This window comes from Agelaius phoeniceus, chromosome 9 (assembly GCF_051311805.1).
Source record: "Agelaius phoeniceus isolate bAgePho1 chromosome 9, bAgePho1.hap1, whole genome shotgun sequence".
NCBI classification, from domain to species: domain Eukaryota; kingdom Metazoa; phylum Chordata; class Aves; order Passeriformes; family Icteridae; genus Agelaius; species Agelaius phoeniceus.
The window spans coordinates 20,032,621-20,055,005 of record NC_135273.1 but is presented as its reverse complement, the minus strand read 5'-3'; the positions used below and the strand labels follow the sequence as shown (position 1 = coordinate 20,055,005).

General features: G+C 39.7%; 1 protein-coding gene across 6 annotated transcripts in view; it reads left to right on the top strand.

The window, feature by feature from the left end:
* The first annotated feature begins 366 nt into the window (after window positions 1-366).
* The window catches only part of SORBS1 (sorbin and SH3 domain containing 1), a 157,649-nt gene continuing 135,630 nt past the window's right edge, over window positions 367-22,385 (top strand). For 3 of the 6 annotated variants that reach the window (XM_077183167.1, XM_077183170.1, XM_077183169.1), the window contains exon 1: window positions 367-483. The gene's annotated coding sequence lies outside the window, so the exon portion shown is untranslated. Of the gene's footprint in view, window positions 484-1,235; window positions 1,329-22,385 lie in introns of all 6 variants that reach the window. The other 3 variants (XM_077183168.1, XM_077183182.1, XM_077183171.1) reach the window with 3 other exon arrangements.

Below are 22,385 nucleotides of genomic sequence, written 5' to 3'. Positions count from 1 at the left end.
ACCTCTTCCCCCTTCCTTCGTCTCTTCCTCCCCATTCTTCAGTGACTTGTGTTACACACAATCGAGACACCGATGGCTGCACTGAGCGCTCCTTGCTCAGCCGTGTGCCCACCCGCACCGGGACACGGCTTCCCCCGCGCTCAGTCCTCGGCCAGTTCCACTCCCCAGGGGCCAGCAGCGCCCGATACGCGCAACAGGTCGGGCAGGGCCCTCCGCGGCCCCGTGCCCGGGCTGCTCCCGCCTTCCTCCGCTCCGGCCTGGGCTCGCTTTCCCGGCTGGGAAGCGCAGGCCCTCTTTGCTCCTGGTTCCCGGCAGGGGCTCGCTCCGTGCCGGCGCCGAGCGGGTGGTTCCCGCGCCGCTGCCGCCGGGCGGGCGGGGGGCGGTGCCCATCGCGGCCGCCGCCTGCCGGGGAGCCGCGGCTCGGCTCGGCGCGGCTGCGGCGTCCCGTCCGGGCGGGCACGGAGGCTGCCGTGCCGCTCCGAGGTAAGCTCCTCTGCGCGGGGAACTTTGCGGGTCGGCCGGGGCTTTCGTAGCTATGGCAGCTGGTCATTGCCCTCCGTCTGCAGTGGAAATCGCCTTGGCTCCATTTTATTCTTCAGATTATTTATACCCATAAGGACTAGTCGTTCTTTAAAGGGCCATCATGCTATGGGATATTAGCGCCTCTCTTCCTAGTATCTAGAGACGGTGTCGATGTTACACCACATATTTTTTCCGAGCCTTTACTCAAGCCTTATTATTTGCAGGTAGAATAGACTGCAGATGCAGAGAAGTAGGTTTGGGAATGAGCTTCTCGTGCTTGTAAATAGAGGTGCTGTATTTCTGTTAGGGGGAAGGGAGAGCAGATTACAACATTGCTTTTAAAATGAGAGGGAACGCGCACGGGCATTTTTTTGTATACCTTCGGACTCAGCAAACTGAGTGAATCTGGTGCGGGCAGTGTGTGTCTACTCGTCCCGAGAGGGCTAAAGCCAGGATGTATGCATTACGGTTGTTCATTCATCAGCGGCTGCAGATAATGCAATTACCAAGTCAGCGGCGCATGGATGCTGCCCTGCGTGCGACATGCTGAGAATACTGTACTTTAGGAAGCCAACACTTGCTGTAGTTTGGATAAAACCAGAAGCTGGGAATGGCAGGGTATGAAACCGTTGTGTCTTTGAGTGGAAAAGAGGCTATTGGTTGGTCTCACTCTATTGTTTCTGAAGATTTGTATTTTGTGTGCTTCTCTGCAGAGGTGTAAATACCTTTTGCAAGCAGTTCATAAGGAATTCAGGAGTGAAAAATAATTGGCAACAGCTTCAGGTATCACCAGTGCCTCATGAATGGTAGGTGGTTTAAATGTCTGAGAATATGCAGAGGTTTTTGGTCAAATCCTGTCAGAGAAAGGGCTTCATTTAGCTCTCAGTTTTTTATTTACAGATCAGATTCTGCAGCTGGGGTATGGCTACCTCAATCGTGAGGTGTCTTGGAAGAGAAGGAGAAAAAAATCACCAGCTTGATTGCCATGGACACAACAATTCCTTATTTATTTATTAGGCTATTAGGGTAATGAAGAAAAGCCATGCCTGCCCTGCTGTGCAGATCTCATTTCAGCAAAACTGCCTGGGCTCCTGCTGTTACCCTTGTTTGATTTTTAACCAGTAAGTGGCCTACACTCGTGTCAGTGCTGTGGTTGTTACTCCTTTATGTATAGGTTCAATAAAGGAGCTCCCAGATCAAGGGCACCTGAGTGGAATCCAGATGGTTGATAGTGGGATTTGTTCTAAGTAGAATCTTTTCTTCACTCTTCTGCCCAAAGAGCAGTGTTTCCTTACTTGTAGTTGTTGCTTTTATATTCTGCGTGGTATTGCTATTATTGCTGCTGCTTTGCATAAATATTTGGTATATTAGTATTTCATTTTATTGATTATGCCACTTGAAGATGGTTCTCTCTTGTATGTCTTGATACCTTGGCATAAAAAGACATCTGTCCCAAATGCTTCTCTCTCTAAGACATGAGACAAGGCAAGGGCTGGTTTAACTTGCACAAGGTTAGTGACTGATAGGTACCTCTTGGCTTCTAAAGGCTGGACCACATTGGTTCTGCTGCATGGGTAGACATACCAAAAGCATGTATGTATCACATTTGAATGTCCCCAATGAATCCCATTTCCTTTTCTTTTGCACTCCCCTTTTCTTCCGTAGGCGTACTTATTATCTTTAAATACAAATAGTTATTTTTAAAGATAATCCTGTTCTGTAAAGCCAATATAGATTCATAATAATGATATATATAAAGTAGTGATATTTATAGAGTTAAAACACAGGACGTGTTCCTTTTTTGGAATACATCAGATATTTTGTATACAGACAGAGAAACGCACATACACACAAGCTCGCACCTAAGGTGCTTAGAAGAAGAAAGAAACAGTGCTCAGTAAATTTCACATGCCCAGGAGGCTAATCTAAAAGTCAGGAAGCTAAGAATTATGTGCTCCATGTGAGTATTATTAGCAGCTTCCTTTTTCTTTGATACATAAGTGATTCAAAGGGTACAAATGTAAGGGTTCCTCCAAAGGACGGTCATGTGATAAACAGGTCTCTTCTTGTGTTTTCTGTTTGTAGGGGAGGGAAAATATTTGGAGTAGGGGGAAAGGAGAACTTGGAGAAACTTTGAAGCATTCTGCAAATGTTGAATTACAAGTTTACTGCTTTTGCAAAGGTTGAATCTGGGGGAAAACCAGGAATGTTAAACCTTTGTGAAAGTTACACATTGTATTTTGAAGAGTGTGCTGTGTTTGTGGGTGCAGTGTGTGTGCGTGCACACTCGGGTCACTATTGAGACATGGCAGCAGATGTTCACAGAATTTGCACATACTGTTGTGTTACTGTATACAATGTGCTAATTAATTGATGAGCCTACTACAGACTGCTTTGTCACAATGGTGTTCTGCAGTAGAGAGCTACAGTGGTTCATTCTCTGTTCCTCCATGTTTCTTTGGTGTTATTTTTAAGTTTTTTGTATTTTGACTTTGCTAAATGCCCCTTTGGTCTTATGACAGCACAGTGCAGATGGGGAGACCACAACAGTGTCCTTTGCTGGTTCTGTTTGCTTTAAGCAAAAACTATAATGTATATCTCCTAAGATGGATGAACAATTGTGAATGTTTTCTCTCTCTGCTGAGTCCTTTGCAAGTAGCCACAGAGGTTCTGTTGGTCTGATTCTGAAGTCTTCAATCTCTTCCATAATCCCATTATCTGCTGTGGTGCTATATATGTGAATGAGCATTAAGGAATTAGGTTGTACAGTGTGTGTTGTTTGTGGTGCAGGTGCAAGTTAAGACAGGGTCAGCACTTTCATTGATTAGTGTAATTTATATTAGAGCAGAGATTACCTATAGGATTAATGAAACTGCTGTGCCTTTAAGAACAGACAAGTTTTCAGCTGAGAAGCTTGCTTTTTTTTTTTTTTTTGTGTGTGTGTGTGAGATATTTGATTTGGATTTATTCAGCATTGGGAAATGCGCTGGCAGCATGGATAAAGTTCAGTGTTCTTTGAAAATTGTTTTTACTTCAGACCTTTGAAGTTCTCAGTCATGGGTAGGTTGTTTTAGTCTTTACTTTTATTGTGTAAAAGACTATGCTAGGGCTTTTACTTGCTGCTTAGGATCTCTTAAGTAGGAATATAAAAGCCTGGGTTTTCAACAATGTTGGATACCCAGATGCTTTCCTTCACTTTTTCCTTTTCCTTGGGTGACTGATACTTAGTCTGTATATCTAAATAAGGCTTTATGAACCTGACCTAAGGCTTTAGTATGATTTCAGCTTCCTTTGCAGACTGTATTGTGACCGTTCTGCTTATTACAGTATAAGCAGGTTTTGGGCTCAGTATTTAGATCAGTTATAGGACAGGCCATGGGAAGTGATACTGTCACGTCTTCACACTCAGCCAAGAGAATGCTTACCCAAGCATGACAGTAAAGGCAAGTGTGCTACTGTAGGTGTCTTTCAAAGAAGGTGTCATACTGATGCCATACGTGCTTGGGTTCCCAGCACTTCTGAATTCTTTTTGCATGAAAATTGATCCATGCCAAACTGCTTGGGCAGTGGTGGTCAGACACTTTGTGATAACTCTGCCAACTAGATACAGTCATGCCTCACTCTCATTAGGGTTGCTAAAACAGACACTACGTGCTATCACAGACAGAAATACTATTTAAATACTGGGAGAAATAGCACTTCTGTATATCCTTTTTCATGGCTTCACTAAGATATAATGAAGCATGATTAAGTAATTTTGGATTCTTGCATCATGGATGCTGTTCGTTGGAATGTGTTTAGGAAAACAAATACTATTAGATGAGAATAATGAGGTAGAAAAACTGGTTTGTAATGTGCTTCTCAGATCAGACACTTTGTATTGGAATTTGGGTGTGTAAATGCCCATATGTCAGTTGGTATTTTATTCTTTCTCACTTTCTTTATATCTTGACATCTATCTAATGCGTACAATGTAAGCCTAGGTATTTGGATTTCTTACCTATTCAGAGTAAGAGGAGATGATCTAGATTGATTTTTGGGCAAGTTGCTTCCATATCCTGTATGAAGTCTCTCTAGCCACAGAATTACAGTGTAGCACTAAGTCTGTTTCTTATCTACAAATGTGAGCATAGCAGGCAACTCTGCTATCACTTTCCAGTTGAAGGAAATGAGATGTGGAGAGGTAAAGCAATTTCTAAAAAAATTTATCTTTTATATCCATAGCCAATCTTGTAACAGTTTATTGATGTTTTCCCTCTTCATAAACAATAAAAACTTTGAAGTGAGTGACCTTATCTTAGAAAGCAAACTGTTGCTAAAATTATTCTTTGCTAGGAAAACTTCTGAAATAATTCTACTTCCTCTTACACTGAGAAGTAAGAGAAGAGTATTTGGTGCTGTAACAGCTGAGGCTTTTCAATGCCTCCATCAAAATGGGTAGACAGGAAATGGCAGCATGCAGGAAAATGCAGTTTGTCTACAGAATTGATTTATAGCTATAATGGTCTTTCAAAGAATCAATTATTTGCACATAATCACAATATGAATGAAGTCTGCCTCAAGACCAGAAGGCTATTCTGGTTTTGAATAAACACTGCAACCCTCATTCACATAAGTAACAGAAGTTATATTTTTCTTAGAGCAGAATGAACATAATTAGAATGAAGGTGACAGTTTGGAAAAAGAGACTGATACCAGAATATGAGTTCATTTTCCTTTTTTTCTATGTTGGTATCGATTCTATAATTTAAGAGTCAGAAGTAGTGGTTGATGAGTTATTATGATGAGCTTAGTGAATTTGCTACCACTTTCCATTGTCTGCAGTGTTGCCATTACAAGAGACATACCAGTGGTGTCAGAAGGCCAAGTCTAATGGTCCTTGGAGTCAAATGCCTTTTTATAATCACAGGCATGGTTTTTCCAAGTTAGGCAAGGCGAGTTAGGCATGTGCAGCCATAAGAGAGAAAGGCCAGATTTAGGGCCTGTGCACTTGAGCTTTTGCCCAGCTACATGTGAGGTAGTAGTAGCACTCACTTTGATCAAGACCACAGTTTAGAGGAGCTAAGAAAAAGCAATGAGTCCTGCATCAGCACAGAATCTTGTTTGACATAATCTGGAGTTATAGCAGGTGTTATCTTAAAAATATTCATATCAATCCATCTGAAATTTGTACAGCATTTATGGTAGGTAAGGATATAATTTAAAAAAAACAGTCTAGGTAAATTAATAGATATTTATCCTTTTGTCATTGGTGTTACTTAAGCAAGAAAGAGTACAAGATTGAACTAGGTCTGTTTCCTGCTCTGTTTATTCTATTGTGATGTGCTCTGACTGAGCTCTTTAAGTACTGGGAAAAACTGTTCAAGTAAGACATGTCTTTGCAGTGGTGGTACTTGTAACTTTCTTCTGTTCGTCAATTTTGTAGAATTTTATGGAATGAAGTGTTGGTTTTATAAATGGTTGCTTTTCTGAAAACTTGGCTGAAATTTATTTGCCTGTGAAGTACCTCTAATCCTTATGGAAAGCCCCTTATGTTTTGGGGACAAGCCAGTCACAAAATATAAGCTGTACTGAGAGAGTTGCCAGTCATACAGCACTGAGCTCCACAGACACTTGTTGGATATTAAAGTGTGGTTGGCAGTTTTTTGCTTAACTCTGAATTGAGTTTTGTATGGTCATGACAGGAGGCAGACCAGTGCTTGGCAGGGGAGGAGACCCCAGGAAGATTGGGTGACCTGTTGGTGTCTATGTTGTGCCTTGGAGGATGACCCAGGTCCTACATATTGGGTAATGCACCTGGGGTCTGACTTCATCCTGCTCCTAGCAAAAAGTCTGAACTGAGTGGGAGTTGAAGCTGCCTAAAAAGGGTGTGAGTCCTTGCAGCAGATACTCTAAGACTGTGGGCTATTTTCAGATGATTCCCACCTCATCTTGCCTCATCTGGAATTGTCACTGCAAGCATAGAATACTTGACTAGAGGCTGTACTGTGGAGAGTCTCCTCACTGTGCTGGCTGTTTCTAAGCTTTTTCTCTGGCAATGCCAGCAGAGTCACTGAATGCTCATCCTGAGGTTATTTCCAGGAGGTGAATGCAGTGCTCCACGCAGTTGTGAGGATACAATCTCTGTCTCCAGAAGCCTTAGAGAAGCTCTTTGTGTGGAATTCCCTCCGTCATGTAGTGTGAAAGATGGCACGTGGTATTCAGTGATGTATCAATTTCGAATTACCAGTCATGTCTTTTGTTGCAAAAAAATTGCAATGAATTTCTGTTCACTGCCCTGTTCCAGTATAATGTGTTTCAAGAAGATATCTTCCCACAAACCTGTTGGGCACAACTCTGCAAAATCGGAAAAGAATATATCACATACACAAACATGTTGGGGGGCAGGTAAAAGCTATATATGCCCCAGAGTTACAGCTTCCAGAAAAAATCATTAGATATTGTAGTTTCTCTTGATGCAGTGTGACATTTGAGGAGTGAGAAATAGTACTCTTATTACACATTTTAATAGGTGACTAGATATTTGGTTTTGTTTCTTGTCTTGAAAAGTCTGTTTGAGCTGTCAGTACAACTAGACTGAAAGCTTTTAGGCTGATTAATTTTTGGAACAGCCCACTAAATATTTTACATGCTTTAATTTTTTAATCCTATCTCTATACACTTTTCTTCAAAGAGATTACGATATGAGAGGAAGCCTTAGTATAATATGTGTTAAGAATTTATATAACTTCCTATGAAAGACTGACAAGTGCAAAGGTTCTGTAAGTATTCATTTTCTCACTCTATCTTTGCTTCAGTTTCTTCTCTCTTTCTCTATTGTACGTCTCTGAATCTTTCAGTTGGGTGAGTAACCAAATAACTGTTTCTTTTTTGAGAACTTATATGTCCAGCAGACGTGTGCTTTCTTCATGTAAGATGATACGTGAATGTACAATAAATGCAAATCCATGTGGCAGAAAGTTAACTTTCTAGAAGATAGGATGTACCAAGCAACAGTACTGTTATAAGTCTGGAATAGACACACAGTCATGAAGAGCACGTGGTTTGTGTCCTACCTTGCCGTATTATTGGGCACCATCTCTTAGCGCATCTGTGAGTTTTGAGTCTTTACAGCCAACTATACAAATGTACAAAAAAATCATAGAATCTGAGACTCCAAACCTGGAAATCACATTTCCTCAGACACTGAAGACACTGGATTTGAATTTAAAACTTGTGAAAGGCAAGAAAATACTTTACTTGCTATTCTAACATCTAGGTGTTTCCAAGATCTGTACAAATGGTGTTGTGATTCTCCTAAAAGTGGTGCTTAATTACACATATGGTAGTGCACATATGTGTACACAAACAATGTATTATCATTCTGGACCGTTTTACTGCCTGGATTCAAAGAGCACTGGCACCAGCTAAGATCAAAGTCCTCATAAGAATAGGCTTGTGCAAATACACCAGAGACAGCTTTTGGACTAAGCCAGTAGGAAGGCTGGGATAGGAAAGACTGGGAGAAGGATGAAAAGACAATGGTGCATAGTGCTGCTGACATGGACTCTTGCCTGAGGAATGACACGAGGCCTGGGGGGCACCACCTTTTCCTTTCCTTTGTAGTTTGGCTTTGGTCTGTGATCTGGCATTACTGGGGAGTTTGTGTACTTGGTAGTGAGTCCTTTCCTGCCTCAGACAGGTATGAGGTAGCAGAAAAACCTAGCAGAAAAAACCTCACAGACATTCTAATCTCTCTTTTCTAGCAGTTCACATTGTTTTCTGAGATTTCCTTTGTGAGGACTTTCATAAGTAATACACTGCTTATTCAGTTGTGAGATATGTTATCCATAAACAAATCCTGAAAGTACTGGAAAGAAAAGAAACTTCACAATGGCTTCACAGAGGGATTGCTGTTTTACTGGCTGTTTACTGGATTGCTGTTTATGACATACTCATGACAGAACAGATCTTCAAGCCTGGGTATACTTATTAACAGTAAGCTTTTAATGAAAGGGTTCTTAAAATATGTATAATTTATTGCTTTTAGTTTGCTACATGGTCTATAGAACGCTATTCTAAAAATACCTATGTTTTAATCACAAGGCTGTGCTTGTTTTCTTAAAAATAATTTCTACTTATAAAAAGGAAACAAAACCCTCAGAGACCATTTCCTATTACAATTTCTGGGTCACTGCACCCCATTGTATAATAAATGAATATGAATAGGGTAAATGACTGGCCATCAGTCTTTGTGTTTATGGTGTTGAATGAGTGATTATTAGACTTAAACCATGTTACTCATGTTTTATTTCTTATTAGCTGAGAGATATGATGTATCTTTACATGATTGTTGTGATCTTTTATAAAAATACCTAGTTGGTATCTGTATTGGTGCTAAAACCAAACAGTAAGAACTCCAAGAGAAAGGATTTATCAAGCAAGTAGACTAGGTGGAGATCATTGGGTTAGCAGCCATGGAGAGACAGAAGGGAGTACTGTTACTTAGCTCTGAAGGGTGGAAAGTGGTATGGACTTAGCAGCCAGACATTCCATATAAAATCACTGTTCAATGCAGGAAATGAATGAGGCAGAGGTGTTCCTTCTCCCTACAGCTGGCTTTAACTCATGGCACTCCTGCCAATAAGTCTTTTTCCTCAATGTACATATTTTGTGTGCCTGTTTCTCTTTGGGTGGAATTTTGATGAAAAACAATCCAGGTTTCTTGTTTTGCAATCAGTTTTCTGGCAAGAGTAGAAGCACCTCAACATCTCACCTCAGCTTCTTCAGCTTTCCCCTCGGGAGAGGGTTTTATAGAGTCCTAATGTGTGCATTTGTAAGATTGGGAGATAGCATCTGGAGAATCACCTGCTAGGTTGTGAGGCCTGTTAAAGAGAGATCAACAACAACAACAGCAACCCTTTGCCATCTCACAGCCTTCACTTTTGTTCTGCCCTGCTGTCTTGCATTGTTTTTTACTAGAACAAACAAGCTGTGAACAGCTCAGATGCGCGTTATTTGTGCCCAGTGAAAGCCATCACGTTAGGCATGCGCTCATTGTGTTGATCTGAACAAATGTTCTGCTGCTGATACTGCCTCACTAGAGCTCAGACACTGGGTGAGCTGTGGTATTTTGTGACTCATGCTTCATCAAGCTGTAACTGTTAGCTGTTATTTAGCTTTTACCAGTGCAAGGGATTTAATATCTGATCCAAACTTATTGGACTTGATGGAAACAATCTCTCATTGCCTTCAATCAGCTAGATTCATCCACAAGGATTTTGGGCTGAGTTGTCAGGATAGCATGTTAAATAATTTCTCCCTTTTGATTTTTAAATTTCAGTACATTGGTCTGGAATTAATAGAGAGTGAGAGAGACTGTGGAAATACTGCAATGGCATTGTTGTTGCTTTTGAGCAACATTTGAGGCTCAGTGGATGGTGTAGGCCATTACTGCCATACCCTAGGTGACATGTTTCACAGGAGATGACAAAAACACCTCTTGAACACCACATTGTTGGGCCTGTGATTCTATCCACCACTGCAGAAATTCCCTGCTATGAAGAGAAGATGTTTGCAATTTCCAGAGGTCAGCACAAGGGGAAGTTCCAGTCATGAGTGGTTCAGTGTTCCCTGTATCTCTAGAGCTTGTATATATTCCTCAAAAAGAGTTGATAGAGTAGCTCTGGAGAGTGCCACAGATACCACCAGTTCACAGTCCAGTAAGAAAAGACAATGTGGGCATCTCTAGCTTTCCCTTCCAACACAGAAAATTTCCCACTCTTAATGTATTTAAATGACCATTTTAATTTCTTGTTGACACTGGAACTGTGTAAGTTTTCTTTTTATTGAATGTGACATTTCTCCTCCTTTTCCTCAAACATTGCCTCTTTAGGTGAAGTACTGTGTTGTGTTGTTCGTTGTTTGTTTTTTGCTTTTAAAAATAATATAATCTAATTTGCAAAGTCTGGTATTCATAAAGGCTTCTAGTTCAGCCCTGTGAAATCCTGTGACTTATTCATCATATCTCCTTGTTCTATAATGGAAATTTACAAGCCTTTGGCTAAGATATATGATAGACATTTCATAGATAGTTTCATTTCTTTTACAGGAAAACAAAAATTTTATGATAAATTATTTCATGCCTATCAGAAGTTTTATGCTTCTATTAGTATTTTGCAGTACAGTAGCAGCACAAAGACCATGAGGTCTCCCACCTTTCTGGTTAAGATTGGAAAAGTCTACAGGCATTTCAGGCTGATTACAGGCTTTAAGACCCATGTGTTCAGGATGAAGGAGTACATTCCCTGATACATAAGCTAAAGCAAAATCACTGTTAGTGGATACTAACTCAGTGCTCAGCAATTGGATCCCATCCAGGTTATACAGTCATATAAGTCAATTTGGTGAAGCTTACGGAAATGAAATCTACTGTTGAATTAAAAAAAATCAAACATAATAATTGTATATAAACTCATGACCTTCAGAAATATCATGCTGCTTTTCTGGCAAATCAGCTATGATAAAAATTCAGTCACCTGGCAACAGAAGTAATTTGTCAGTCCTGAGTACAAGGACACCCCGAAGCCTCTGTTTGCCTAGTGGCATTGAGTGACAAGAAATCCTCACTACTCGAGCTGCTGGGTGTCACAGATCTCCTTGTCTTGGGTGACTCCTTCATCCTGAACTAGCCTTTGGTTGACAGTTAGCTCCTCAGACAGAGCTTAATCCTGTGAAAAGTCTGCTTTACGTGGCATCTTGCCAAGCCATGGTCTGTCCTTGTTTTAATTCAGATTTAATTAATCAATTCTGTTTCTAATGGCTTAATAAACTAAGGCCAAATCTGAGAATGCAATTTATTTTGTAGTTGGAAAGGCTACTACTGAAATGAAGACCATTTTACTTCAATAAGGAGCATTGGAATCACTGCTTTTCATTATTAAGGCTCTATTAGAAGTGAGTCATGTTACCTCCTCTTGTCATCATATACGTGCATAGGTACAGGTGATAATTCACCTTCTGCAAGCTGGTGACTGAGTAGAGGATAGATGTAGGGGAAAGTGTTTAACAGCAAACTTCACTGAGCCTGTCTCAGCAGCAGTCCTTTCCTCCCTGCAGTGCTATATGCCCACGCTCTAGTTGACACATGCTTTGGAACAGGGCTCTCTGAAGCACCTGTCACGCCTCTTGATGCAGTGTCTGAAAGGGGAGGTTTCTATTTCCAGCTCTGTTACTGATATAGTGCAGGGTGACGTGTAAATTACACAACGTTCTTTTATGCTTCTACTCTCTCGTCTCCGAAGTGGCTGAAGGATCCAGCCCAGTCAGGGTAGCCTTCTACTGTGCAGTAGGAACCCTGGTTTATTTGTGCTAATGTCCAAGATGATTTTGGGACAGGAGAGGGATGTTCTGCCCACAGCTAACACGTGAACTTACGTGAAAACATGGATTCTGTGGGAAGCAATGCTGATGGCTCAGTGCAAGGCAGTCCCTGCTAGGTGCATGCTGACTGTGCTACCATCCACAGCAAGTGGCTGGTGAACTCATAAGAGATAATGGGAGCAAGAGATCTGGTTGTCTTAACACTTAGCATTTTGTAAGTGTAGAGAGCCATTAACTCTGGTAACTCCACTAATTTTGGATATGCCATAGAGTCACAGTTCCAAGCATCTGTCGTAATCTTCCCCAGAAGCATCTGTGCTCCCTGTAGTGAGTACAGGAACTTTCACCACGTGTGGCTTATGGGAGTGACTTTTGAGTCACTGTGAGTGGAAAGTACAATAGAACTGTAGACGCTATCTTTGTGGGAAAAAAAAGTCATTGCAGGAGTTGATTTAATCATCTTCCCTTAAGCTTCGATGCTAAATGCTGGAATTTTCTACATTTTGTTTTGTTTGGTCAGTGCTTTGTGTAAGTCTGCTAGTGACAAGGTTTTCAGAAACAGTGTATGTATCTTTCTATTTTGCTTTCCCCTCTATGAAATGTTGAAATAAACACTTTTCTAGACACCGAGTGGTTGTGGGCCATATGTTCCTGTAAAAGTTATAATTTCCCACTGAGGTATTCTGTTTCCATTAAGTTGTTCTGTGTGTGTACTGTGTGCTATCAGGCACACTGACTTGAGGAACTGCGTTGTAACCCAACTGGATACAGTGCTGATGCTGAGATCTGAACCCAAAGCATAGATCGAGTATTTGGAGCCTAACCTGATGCCAGATCTGAGTGCAAGTGAGAAAAATTTCTTTTTTAGTTGTATGCAACAGAGAGCATACCCAAAAAGTGTCCTGGTATGATTAAGGGTAGAAGACTTGTTTATGCTCACACAACAGTGATAGCACAGGGAGACTCTGAGCCAAATGGACCATGTAATAGAGGAGCAGCTCTTCAATCACTAATCACACAATTCAATTCGCTGTATACTCCAGCATTAAAATAACTGTTTATTCCCCCAACCATTCTATACCTCAGACACTCACTTTATATGTGAAGGTAAAGTTAACAAGTGTCATGGATCTTCCCAAGGTCCCTGATGGTTCCTATAGAAGAACCTCTGTTGCTTGAATTTCAGACTGGATGATGCTGAATTCACTCAGTATACCACAGTATTCACGTCCTTGGCTGTGAATTACATGTTCAAGCCCTCTTAAAATACTTACATAAGTTTACTCCTTTTTTGTTAGCACTGTTAACAATGCTAACATTGACCAACCAATGACTTAGAGGGTATTTGGGTCCATCAGTTTGCATCTAGCTCTTTTTCTCTTTTTTGTAAAGGCCAACTCCAGATCAATCAGGGACATGGATGTGGCAGAATTAGCTTTTGTTGTGACAGCTGGCCTAGCATGGATCACAGATGTGGGCTTATGCTGAGAGAAGGACTGTGCACAAATTTCACTGCAACTATAAAAGTAAAGGTGGCCATTCTCCCTGCTGGGAGTTGGGCTCTTGTGCCTTGAGCTCCCAGGTGTGGACCAGGAGACCCTTGTGCTCTGTGCTGACCCAGCCAGAATAGGAGGGCATGGACAAGGAACAGCAGAATGATCAATTGGGCACCTTTCTTATTTCATCGTAGCCTTCTCTAGTTACTCTGAGCCATTAGTTATCCTACTCCATTTACTATAGAAAGCATCTACATGATTAGTCCTTGGTTAAGTTTTGGATGTCCAAATTAGGAAAGCTGGAAGCACAAAAGCAAAGGAGCACAAGGAAACAGAAAAATACTCGTAGCTAAAGGAAGAAGGGATTTAGCACGCGATCTCCTTTCAGCTGGATTCTTATGATCAGCTGTTTTTCTGCCTTTGACTTAAAAATCCTTTTTAGATTTTTTTTTTTTTTAGTCCAAAGCAATTCTGTTTGTTATGCAAATCTTATAATAATTTCCCTTTCAGCCACTTTAATATTTAATAAGAAAATATAATTTTGGATCTAAAAATTGTGTGTATGATAGGCTTGCAGAGCAGCTGGCTACCTGCTAGATGTTTGTCCACTACCAGAGGGTTGTTAATTTCTATAACCCCCTGAAATTTAGGATGCACTAAATGTATGAAATATTTAATGTTCTTCTGGGGACTTCTGCAAGCTTTCATTAAGTAATCTATAAAAGATAAAAACTGCACTTGTGATTTATTATGCTTTTTTTCCTCCATTTTGTATAAAAAAAAGCCCAAAGCGTCCCTCTGTTTTGTACCTCTGGTTTTCTTCTAGAGAAAAGCATGTCAGTTTCCTTTGATTTTCCTTTTTTAAAAAAATAATTTCTTCCAGAGTATATGCAGTATTGATGATCTGGTAGAAATATCTCTGGGTTATTATAAGAATGGAAGTTGGCTAACCGTCCAGGGAAGAAATATTTTTATTTTGATTGCTTAAAAGTTTAAAACAAACAAATAAAGTCTCCAAGTTTTTGAACACCTGAATAAATATTTGGGAGAAAAGTTGCTGTTTGCCAGAATATAACAGAAAGTAACAGCTTGTTCCGATAGATGGCTGAAGGAGCTTTATGTCTAAGACATCTAAGGAGACTACAGAATAAGAGAAGTGATATTTTAAATGAAAGGAGCAAGTGGTAAAAAAATTAAAAATCTGAACACCTCTCCCTCTTATTTTAAAGTTTTCAGGCTTTAGGGATTTAAAAAAGAAAAAAAAAAAGAGGACACAGAACCGAAAAGGTCATCTTTTATGTATTTTACCTTGGAAGTCTGTGTTATATATATTTAGACTGATAAGCAAGATAGAATTTATGGTAGTAAATATTGACTAATTTGTTGAACACATACTTTTGTATGAAATACAAAATGTGTTTAACGTACTTTTGTATGAAGAAACAGCCAGGCAGCCGCTGCTTGCTGGAGGTAAAAAAAATCTCTGAGTTGCAACTTTTTTTCCCCTCACCAGTTGTACAGATATCTTCATAATTTCTGTTCCACAGAACATGAAGAAGTTTGGAAAACACCTTTTTTTGCTATTATTGATGATTAGTAATTACTCTGGCTTTAGGGAATGATTCCATTTCTTTCTGCCAGAGGATTTTGGTTTTTATCAGGCCCTAGTCAAGCCACTGTGCCTTGCTGTGTAAAACTTTGATAAAGGATTAGTGTTTATATGAGTGTATTGCTGGGGGTGATGCAGATGCATAGGGCTGAAGTGGAGGGAAGAGCTGAGAATGCTGCTAGGCACAATCTCTCTGGTAATACAGACCAGGATTGTCCTCCTTTTCTAGGAAATAAGGTAACTCATAAAGTCACACTCTGTCCTTCAGTTCCAGAGAGAAAACAAGCTAGAGTCCTGCTTCTGTCTTGCTTAACTCTATGTATTTGGTTTGTACTGTGTTTGTAGGTATGTAATGTCTTCTGGGAACTGCTTCTCAATTACCTTAACACAGCTAGCCAATTTAATTGACTGATTCCCAGAGAAGCTTAGAGCAGTATAAAAATGAGATCTTTTTTCTTAAACTAATTTATAGAACAGAAAGCATTTTCCCGTAGATGTTTTTGGGGATTATAAAGTATTCTACTAGTGCATTGTGATGGGCTGGTTTTTGGTTGATTTGTATGTCTATGTACTCAGTGCTCTGTAGGATAAATGCTAACTGCTCAAACTGTGAGAATTGTCATGAGTCCTCTGCTGCATTTGGAGTAGCTATTGAAGAGTATTGAAAATCATTATCTGCTTGTTAAGGAATTTGTGCTTTTGGAGCAAGAGCATGTGCCTGCTGTCCTTGCTGAACAACTGTGAATGATGTTCTTCTACCTATTGTGCCATTGGTGAAGCCACAGATAACTCAGGTGTTGTTTCCATAGTTAAGAACCTTGCGCAGTCTTAGTGCCATAAGGTGCTCCTTTGCACTAGCTGGTGGTTTATAAATACTACATAAATACCATGAGGAACATGCCTCTCAAGTGCTGCTTTATGAGAGGGAGGAGAACAACCATGAGAAGACATTGAGGAGAATGCAAGAAGAGAAGAGGACACATGCCAATCTTTACTGCCTCAGCTCTTCCTCACATTGTTGCTTCTATCTTTAGGAAATGGATGAGAGAGTGACACTTTTCCTGTACTGGTTTACACAATTCAGGCCTAAGTTCAGGCAAGATTAGAAGTAGAAGTTTGACCTGGATTTCAGCAAATTGCTCTCACTAGAGCTGCATTTGATTACTCCAGTACAATCTTTCAGTTCTGTGGTTCTGGTGAATCCTGACACTAAACTGGGGAAAGCAAACTTGCAAAGTTAATATAAAATGACTGTAATGCCTTCTCTGTGTGAAATTCATCATACCAGCATGCTGTGAAGGAAACCCTGTGGTGGTACCATATTTTTGGGTGCTGTTAAGGCTGGTAACTGACTAGAAAGCTGTCTTTGTAGGTACTTCAAGATAGCCCAGAATTCCAGATCACTCTTTTTAAGAAGCACAAGAAGAAGCGTTTGGTGAGTTTAATTCAGTTGGTAGTTTTTGGCCTTAAGGGCCATCATCATCATGAATTTGGAGTGATCACTGAAGTGTATTTTCCATAGGGTACAGTGACTGTCCATTTTGTTTGAGGGAAAATGCCTTTGCTTACTTTTAGCTCCTGCTTCAAGGAATCTGACTATTCTACATAGAAGTTAAGTTTTGTTCTTGCTATTTCTGAGCCAACTCAGAGCAGCAAAAGCCCCATCCTTATGCCTGGACAGTTCACATTTTGATCCTTGTCACTGAGTTTCTAATGCAAGTTCAGGTGTTGCTGCATGAAGCTCCCATGAAAATGCCTGCATGGAGCATGGAGACGCTCAGTTGCAGTAATTACATCCCAGTAGCAGTGCTGCTATAACTGTAATTACAATATGTAGTTAAGGTGATATGGAACTGTATTACTCACATGGGCCCTTTTTTTAATTAGAAATGTGTGATTCTATTTAAATTCTCAGGTGACCTAATCTAATATAGTCACTGATGCCTGCAACTGAGGCAGAAATGCCAATGTAATCATAAAGGCCTTTACGCTTGGTTCACTGAACCTGACACCATTTCACTCTAACTTGTCTTTCAATCTAATCAGTCTGTACTAGAATTTAAATTCAGCATTTTTTAATATATTGTCATGGTTTCTGTCTGGAACATTAGACACTGGTCTTTTTATTTCCTCTGCCAAGCAGGATGATGGCAACCAGTAAAAGAGGTTGGTGACAATACGAGGTTGTTTAATGATAGACAAGAGCATCTATGTAAATTCTGTGACTTTCATAGGTTGATATCTCTATAGCTGATCCCTTCTCTCCTCCAAAATAGTGTCTGAGTGCTCTCAGAATTCGTTTTTGTTTTCCTTTTCTTTCATGAATAAGGTTTGAACCCAGAATCTGGACATCCTTTAAGATTTTATATAGAGATATATATATATATGGTATTTTAAATTTGAGATAAAAATTGGATGGCTTAGGCTCAGATTTAAATTAGTTAATTAGTTATTGATACTCTTCAGACACTTAAAGTTGTTTATGAAGTACTCCAGATGATTAAGTATGAACTCTTCTCTTCTTTTCAACCTCCTCCTTTCCTTTCCTGCTTAGAAAAGGAAAAATGAAGATTTATTTTCATTACAATAATGAGGTGTCCCATTGCAGGATTATAGTTTCTCTGGAAAACCACAGAAGGAATTTTGAGAGGGAAGCATTAAAATGGGATTTCTAAAAGTTCTGAACCAAACAGGAAAAAATGAAATATAATAAAGATTCAAATTTTCTAATGTATGAGGTTATCTGAAAAACAAAGGAAAACATTGATTAAAACAAAATTCTTGAGTTGAGAAAGGCAGCTGCCCCGATTTGTGAATGTTTAGCCATAGCCCTAGTTTCAAAGTGGTCATGTAAACTCAGCTTTTATTGCATAAAGATTCTAAGATAGCCGAATTCTGCAAATTGAAGCCCAGAATACTTGTGCCACAAAAACCTTAATTCAGAGCTCATTGTTGCAACTCTTGTATCTCTAATGAGCTATAGCACAAGTCCTAAAAGCAAGTAGTTCTCTGTGTGGCTGTTATGAGACACAAAAATCATCCATTAAAGTTGTCCTATGATAATGATAAAAATATGTGTCAGACCCAGGCTGATCACGACCTGCAATTGTAATTTCTATATCCAAATGTTCTGTGTGAAATTTCTCCTTTAAACTATTACAGTTGTATTTCCTCATCCATGGGCCTAGAGTCAAAATTCCCTGCTTCTGTAATTCTTTGTTGGCAGTGCTGCTATTCTGAAATTTTATCTGAAGTAATACTTAGCAACTCTTTCTTGCTGGTTTTGCTATTGTCCTGGCTAAATGTAGGCATTCTGTTTTTTTTCTAAACACTCTTCTATCCTAGTTTAACATGTAGCCATCTGCTTATTTTTTTCTTTTGTCACTATTGTTCTGATTTCTTTTTCAGCCAGGCTTTTCATTCTTTTAGCAATTATTCTAGTGCATCTGAGATTCAGGTTATTGAGTAGCTTCTCCCCCACTTGCCTGGGCTGCCTGGCATCCCCTTGCTAACTCTGTGCTCCTGTTGATATCTGCCCACCACTTTAGACCTTCATGAATTCACAGGTGAAATGGGGAGGAGGGGTTGTCGCGCCAAATCCACTCGCACACGTGTCATGGACTGAAACATGCTCTGATGAATATTTATGATGATGCTGCACCAGGACACCATGAGGAGAGAGATGTGTCTGAGTCCTGGAGAGGGGTCAGGTTTGGGGAACAGGGTCTACCAGGGGCTGTGTTTCAGGTGGCTTTGTAACACTTCCCACTTGGTCATTTTTGTCCTTAGTTTCTGTGTAAATCCTCATTAGGCTTTATTTACAAACATTCAGAACCACTTGTGAACCGGAGCTAAAAAGTGAATGTCTTATTTACAATTTGCCATAATGCTGTGTGCTGATGATGAGCCTTTTTCTCTTGCTTCTCCCCTGTGTTCCCAGATAAAATGAGAGTGGTTGTACACAGTGTACTAGAAAGTTGTGAGGGTTAATGACTCATCCCACCATGCTCTGAATGTTACAGAGTGCTTGGAAGGGATTTTTGTCCCTGTATAAAGATTCTGCATTTCTGATATGAGTTGAAGGGTTTGAGCAGATATTATGAAAAGCATCTCTTCATATTTAAGCCACGTATTCCAAGAGTTTCATGTGGCTATTGTTGCAAAGTTTATTGGAAAAGTAGTGGGAGGACTGCCCCTATTTAAGTTGCCTGACTGGTAGAAAGGGCAAAGCTTACAGTGTTTTCAGTACAGCCAAAATTCTGCCACATGGCTTGGGCCTGCTTTTGTTTGGTGAAATTGCAAATAGAAGCTGAAAATGTTTGTTGTGAAAGAAATTTGTAGGAATTGTTGTGTTTGATACTTTTCCTTTTTAAGTAGAAACAATATAAAGAGCTTAATTCAGAGCAGAATAAATCTCAGTGTTGTTGCTGTGTTTGTATAAAACTACACTGCTCTGCTCTACATTTGCTGTTAAACTGTTTATAATAGTTAAAATGTCATTCCAGAGGAGAATTTGGCATAGACTTCTTTTCTTAGGCAGAGAAAGCCATTTTATTCCATGTATGGACCTGGTCTCTCAAAGCTATTTTAGCGAGTAGCTAGAAAATATTTTTTAGTGAGACATGATTTCATTTGTGTTTACGTGCATTGGCCAATTTAATGAGGGAGCCACACTGTTCTGCAATTCTGCTCTGCATTGTTTCAGGGAAAAACCAGGAATTTTTAGGTGCAGGCTGGATTTTGTGTTTTTAAAATACTTTTTTTTAAAACCACATTTTGAAATCACTGTATTCTCAGTTTAGCTACTGAAGAATGAAACCCTTCTGTGCCTAGAAGAGACTCTGTTAAAAAAATTGCTTCCCCAGTTGGTGTTAATCAACATTGCCTTTAACAGAACCAAGCCATTTTTAAACCATTGCAGGCACTGATTCTAGCTTTCACATCTCAGCCTTCAGAAAAGCATTAATTTCTCTTGTTAGAGCACAGTGACAGGAGGGTGAAGAAGATCCACTGGTTCTACAGTGGAATCAAAAACCTTTCTGTAAACTCTTATCCTTTGGACTATATTGTGGCAGATCTGCAAAAATCAGATGTAAGGATATGGGATAGAACTGTACTACTCTGGGAACGGCAGCTGGGTATTTGCTCCCAGGACAGCTAAACAAAGGGAAGGATCCCCAGAGGGTGGTAAGGGAATGATATATGTTTGACTATATTTATATTTTGGCACTATTCAATGCTTAAGAAATAATTTTCAGTCTTTTTCTGTTTGAGGCACTATTTGGTATTTGTTTAGAACCCTCCCTTGTAATAATTGATATGATGTGATCTATTAACTTGGAGGAAATGTTATAAAAGTGGTGTTTATATATAGTAATACTAGATATAATTAGAAATAGTTGTCTTTTATGCCATTCAATACTCATTTGAAAGTGCAGAATCTGTAAGTAGCAAATGGTTACACTAATAAGGCTGCCCAGTCTCTTCAATATATATTCTAGAAAGTCCTTTATTCTTCTTTCAGGGGATTTGTCTCTGGAATTAAAGGGCAAATTTCACCTCTGACAAGACATGCAGCCTTTGTGTTGAGACTACTGACTGCTGACATCCATTGTTATAATCTTTATACTTTAAGTGACCTGGAGTCAGATTTTCAAGGTATTTATTTGCTTAAGAGCCATTAGACTCTAAATGGGATTTCAGAATTGCCTAAGTAAATTAGAATCCTAATTCACACTGTAGATCTTATTAGGAGACTTCATGTATCTCCAGGTGCCTAAACACCTTTGTACAGCTGCCTGTTGGATACTGGAGCTGGCCTGGAAGCATCCCTCAAGGCCTTGCCAAAGCACAGCAGTTTTTGCAGACTTTTGAAATTAGTAATTCAATTCAAATTACTGAAGAGAGACAAAAGGCTTTGAATTTGTTATTGATGTTTGTTTTTCAAAGTGCTGTGAGTCACCAGTTTGTGAGCCCATGTTGTTTCAGTGCTGGGCTGCAGTGGATGTGGGGCTGACAGGATACAAATGTGGCCTGTGCCACTTGCGGCACCAGCTGGGCTTAGTCTGGAGCCATGTCACACTTCCATTGATGTGAATAAAGACTTAGACCAAACATTAGCAACTACAACTACATTGTGAAATACACCTGGAATTTCCTGGATGCTGAAGAACAGTTATCATTAAAAGTGGTAAAGGTAGATAAGTCAGAGAAACCTTTATTAACTTACAACAATGTTAGAGTAGCTCTCAGTAATAAAGGGTGGCTCTATATACCACAGGGCAGGACCACATGGTAAAGCTTTTTGTATTTGTTGTGTTCTTAGAGCTGGTGGACAAAGTCTTTTAGTCTGAAGCAGCAGAGATTCATATTTCTAAGTTAAAGTGCTTTGAAGAGTTTGAAATATCAAGACAAATTCCCTTGTTTGTTTTACTGGGAATTTCACAGGTGCTTAAAGGCATGAGATTCTTAATAACAGTTAGGTTCCCAAATACCTTGGACCTCTCTGAAAATCCTGAGTAGAAAAAGTCAATAACACCCTTCTGAGAATGTACCACATGGAGAGGACAAAACACCTGGTTTTGAGCAGTGGTTAGCAAAGGCTGTAACTACAGCTGGGAAAATATTACTGTATTCATAGTTGTAATGGCATGCTGCAGTCACTTGAAAATGCTGAAGCTCTGTAGTAAGCTGTTAAATGGAAGTCCATTAATATCCCCTTAAAAGAAGTTTTTCATTCCACGTTCTTGAATATGTCTGCCTCTTTTTTTTTGCTACAATAGGCAGTTTTGTTTTCTGCTTACTTGCATACCAAATACAGTTAGTTAATGAATATTTAATTTCCATTTATGCAGAGACTTTTCTTATGCAGGAAAATATATTGTACAATAAAAGTTTCAGACCCATTCTCACACTAAAAATTGAAAGTCTGAATGTTTATTGTAAGCCTGCTTCTGGATATTTTGCAGTTTACTAGTTTAAGTAACCTTTGAAATGGTTAGATGTGGCTCCATGTTTACTGGGTTTTTATTGTGACTTTTATAAGGCAAAGTGGTAGTAGATTATTAAGCATGCTAGATGGGGAAGAAGCAAATATAATGGAAAAGGTTGTGACGACTGATTCCTAGGCTTTAAGTCTTTAAGACAGTGTTTTTAGGGGCTATAATTCCAGCTTTTATTACTGCCTAGTCATGTGGAAGCAGGAGATGAACCAAGTATTAAAGGCTTAGAAATAAATATGAGCAGAAATTGTGTAGTATCTGATGCAAGCCCAGGTGGATGGAGGGTAAACAAGCCATCAGAAATATGGAAGTGTATCTTTAATGCCTAAGCCTCAAATGAATGTTTCCTTCAAGATGGTTTCTGTTTTGTATGAACAAAAGGTTGTGCTGTGGTGT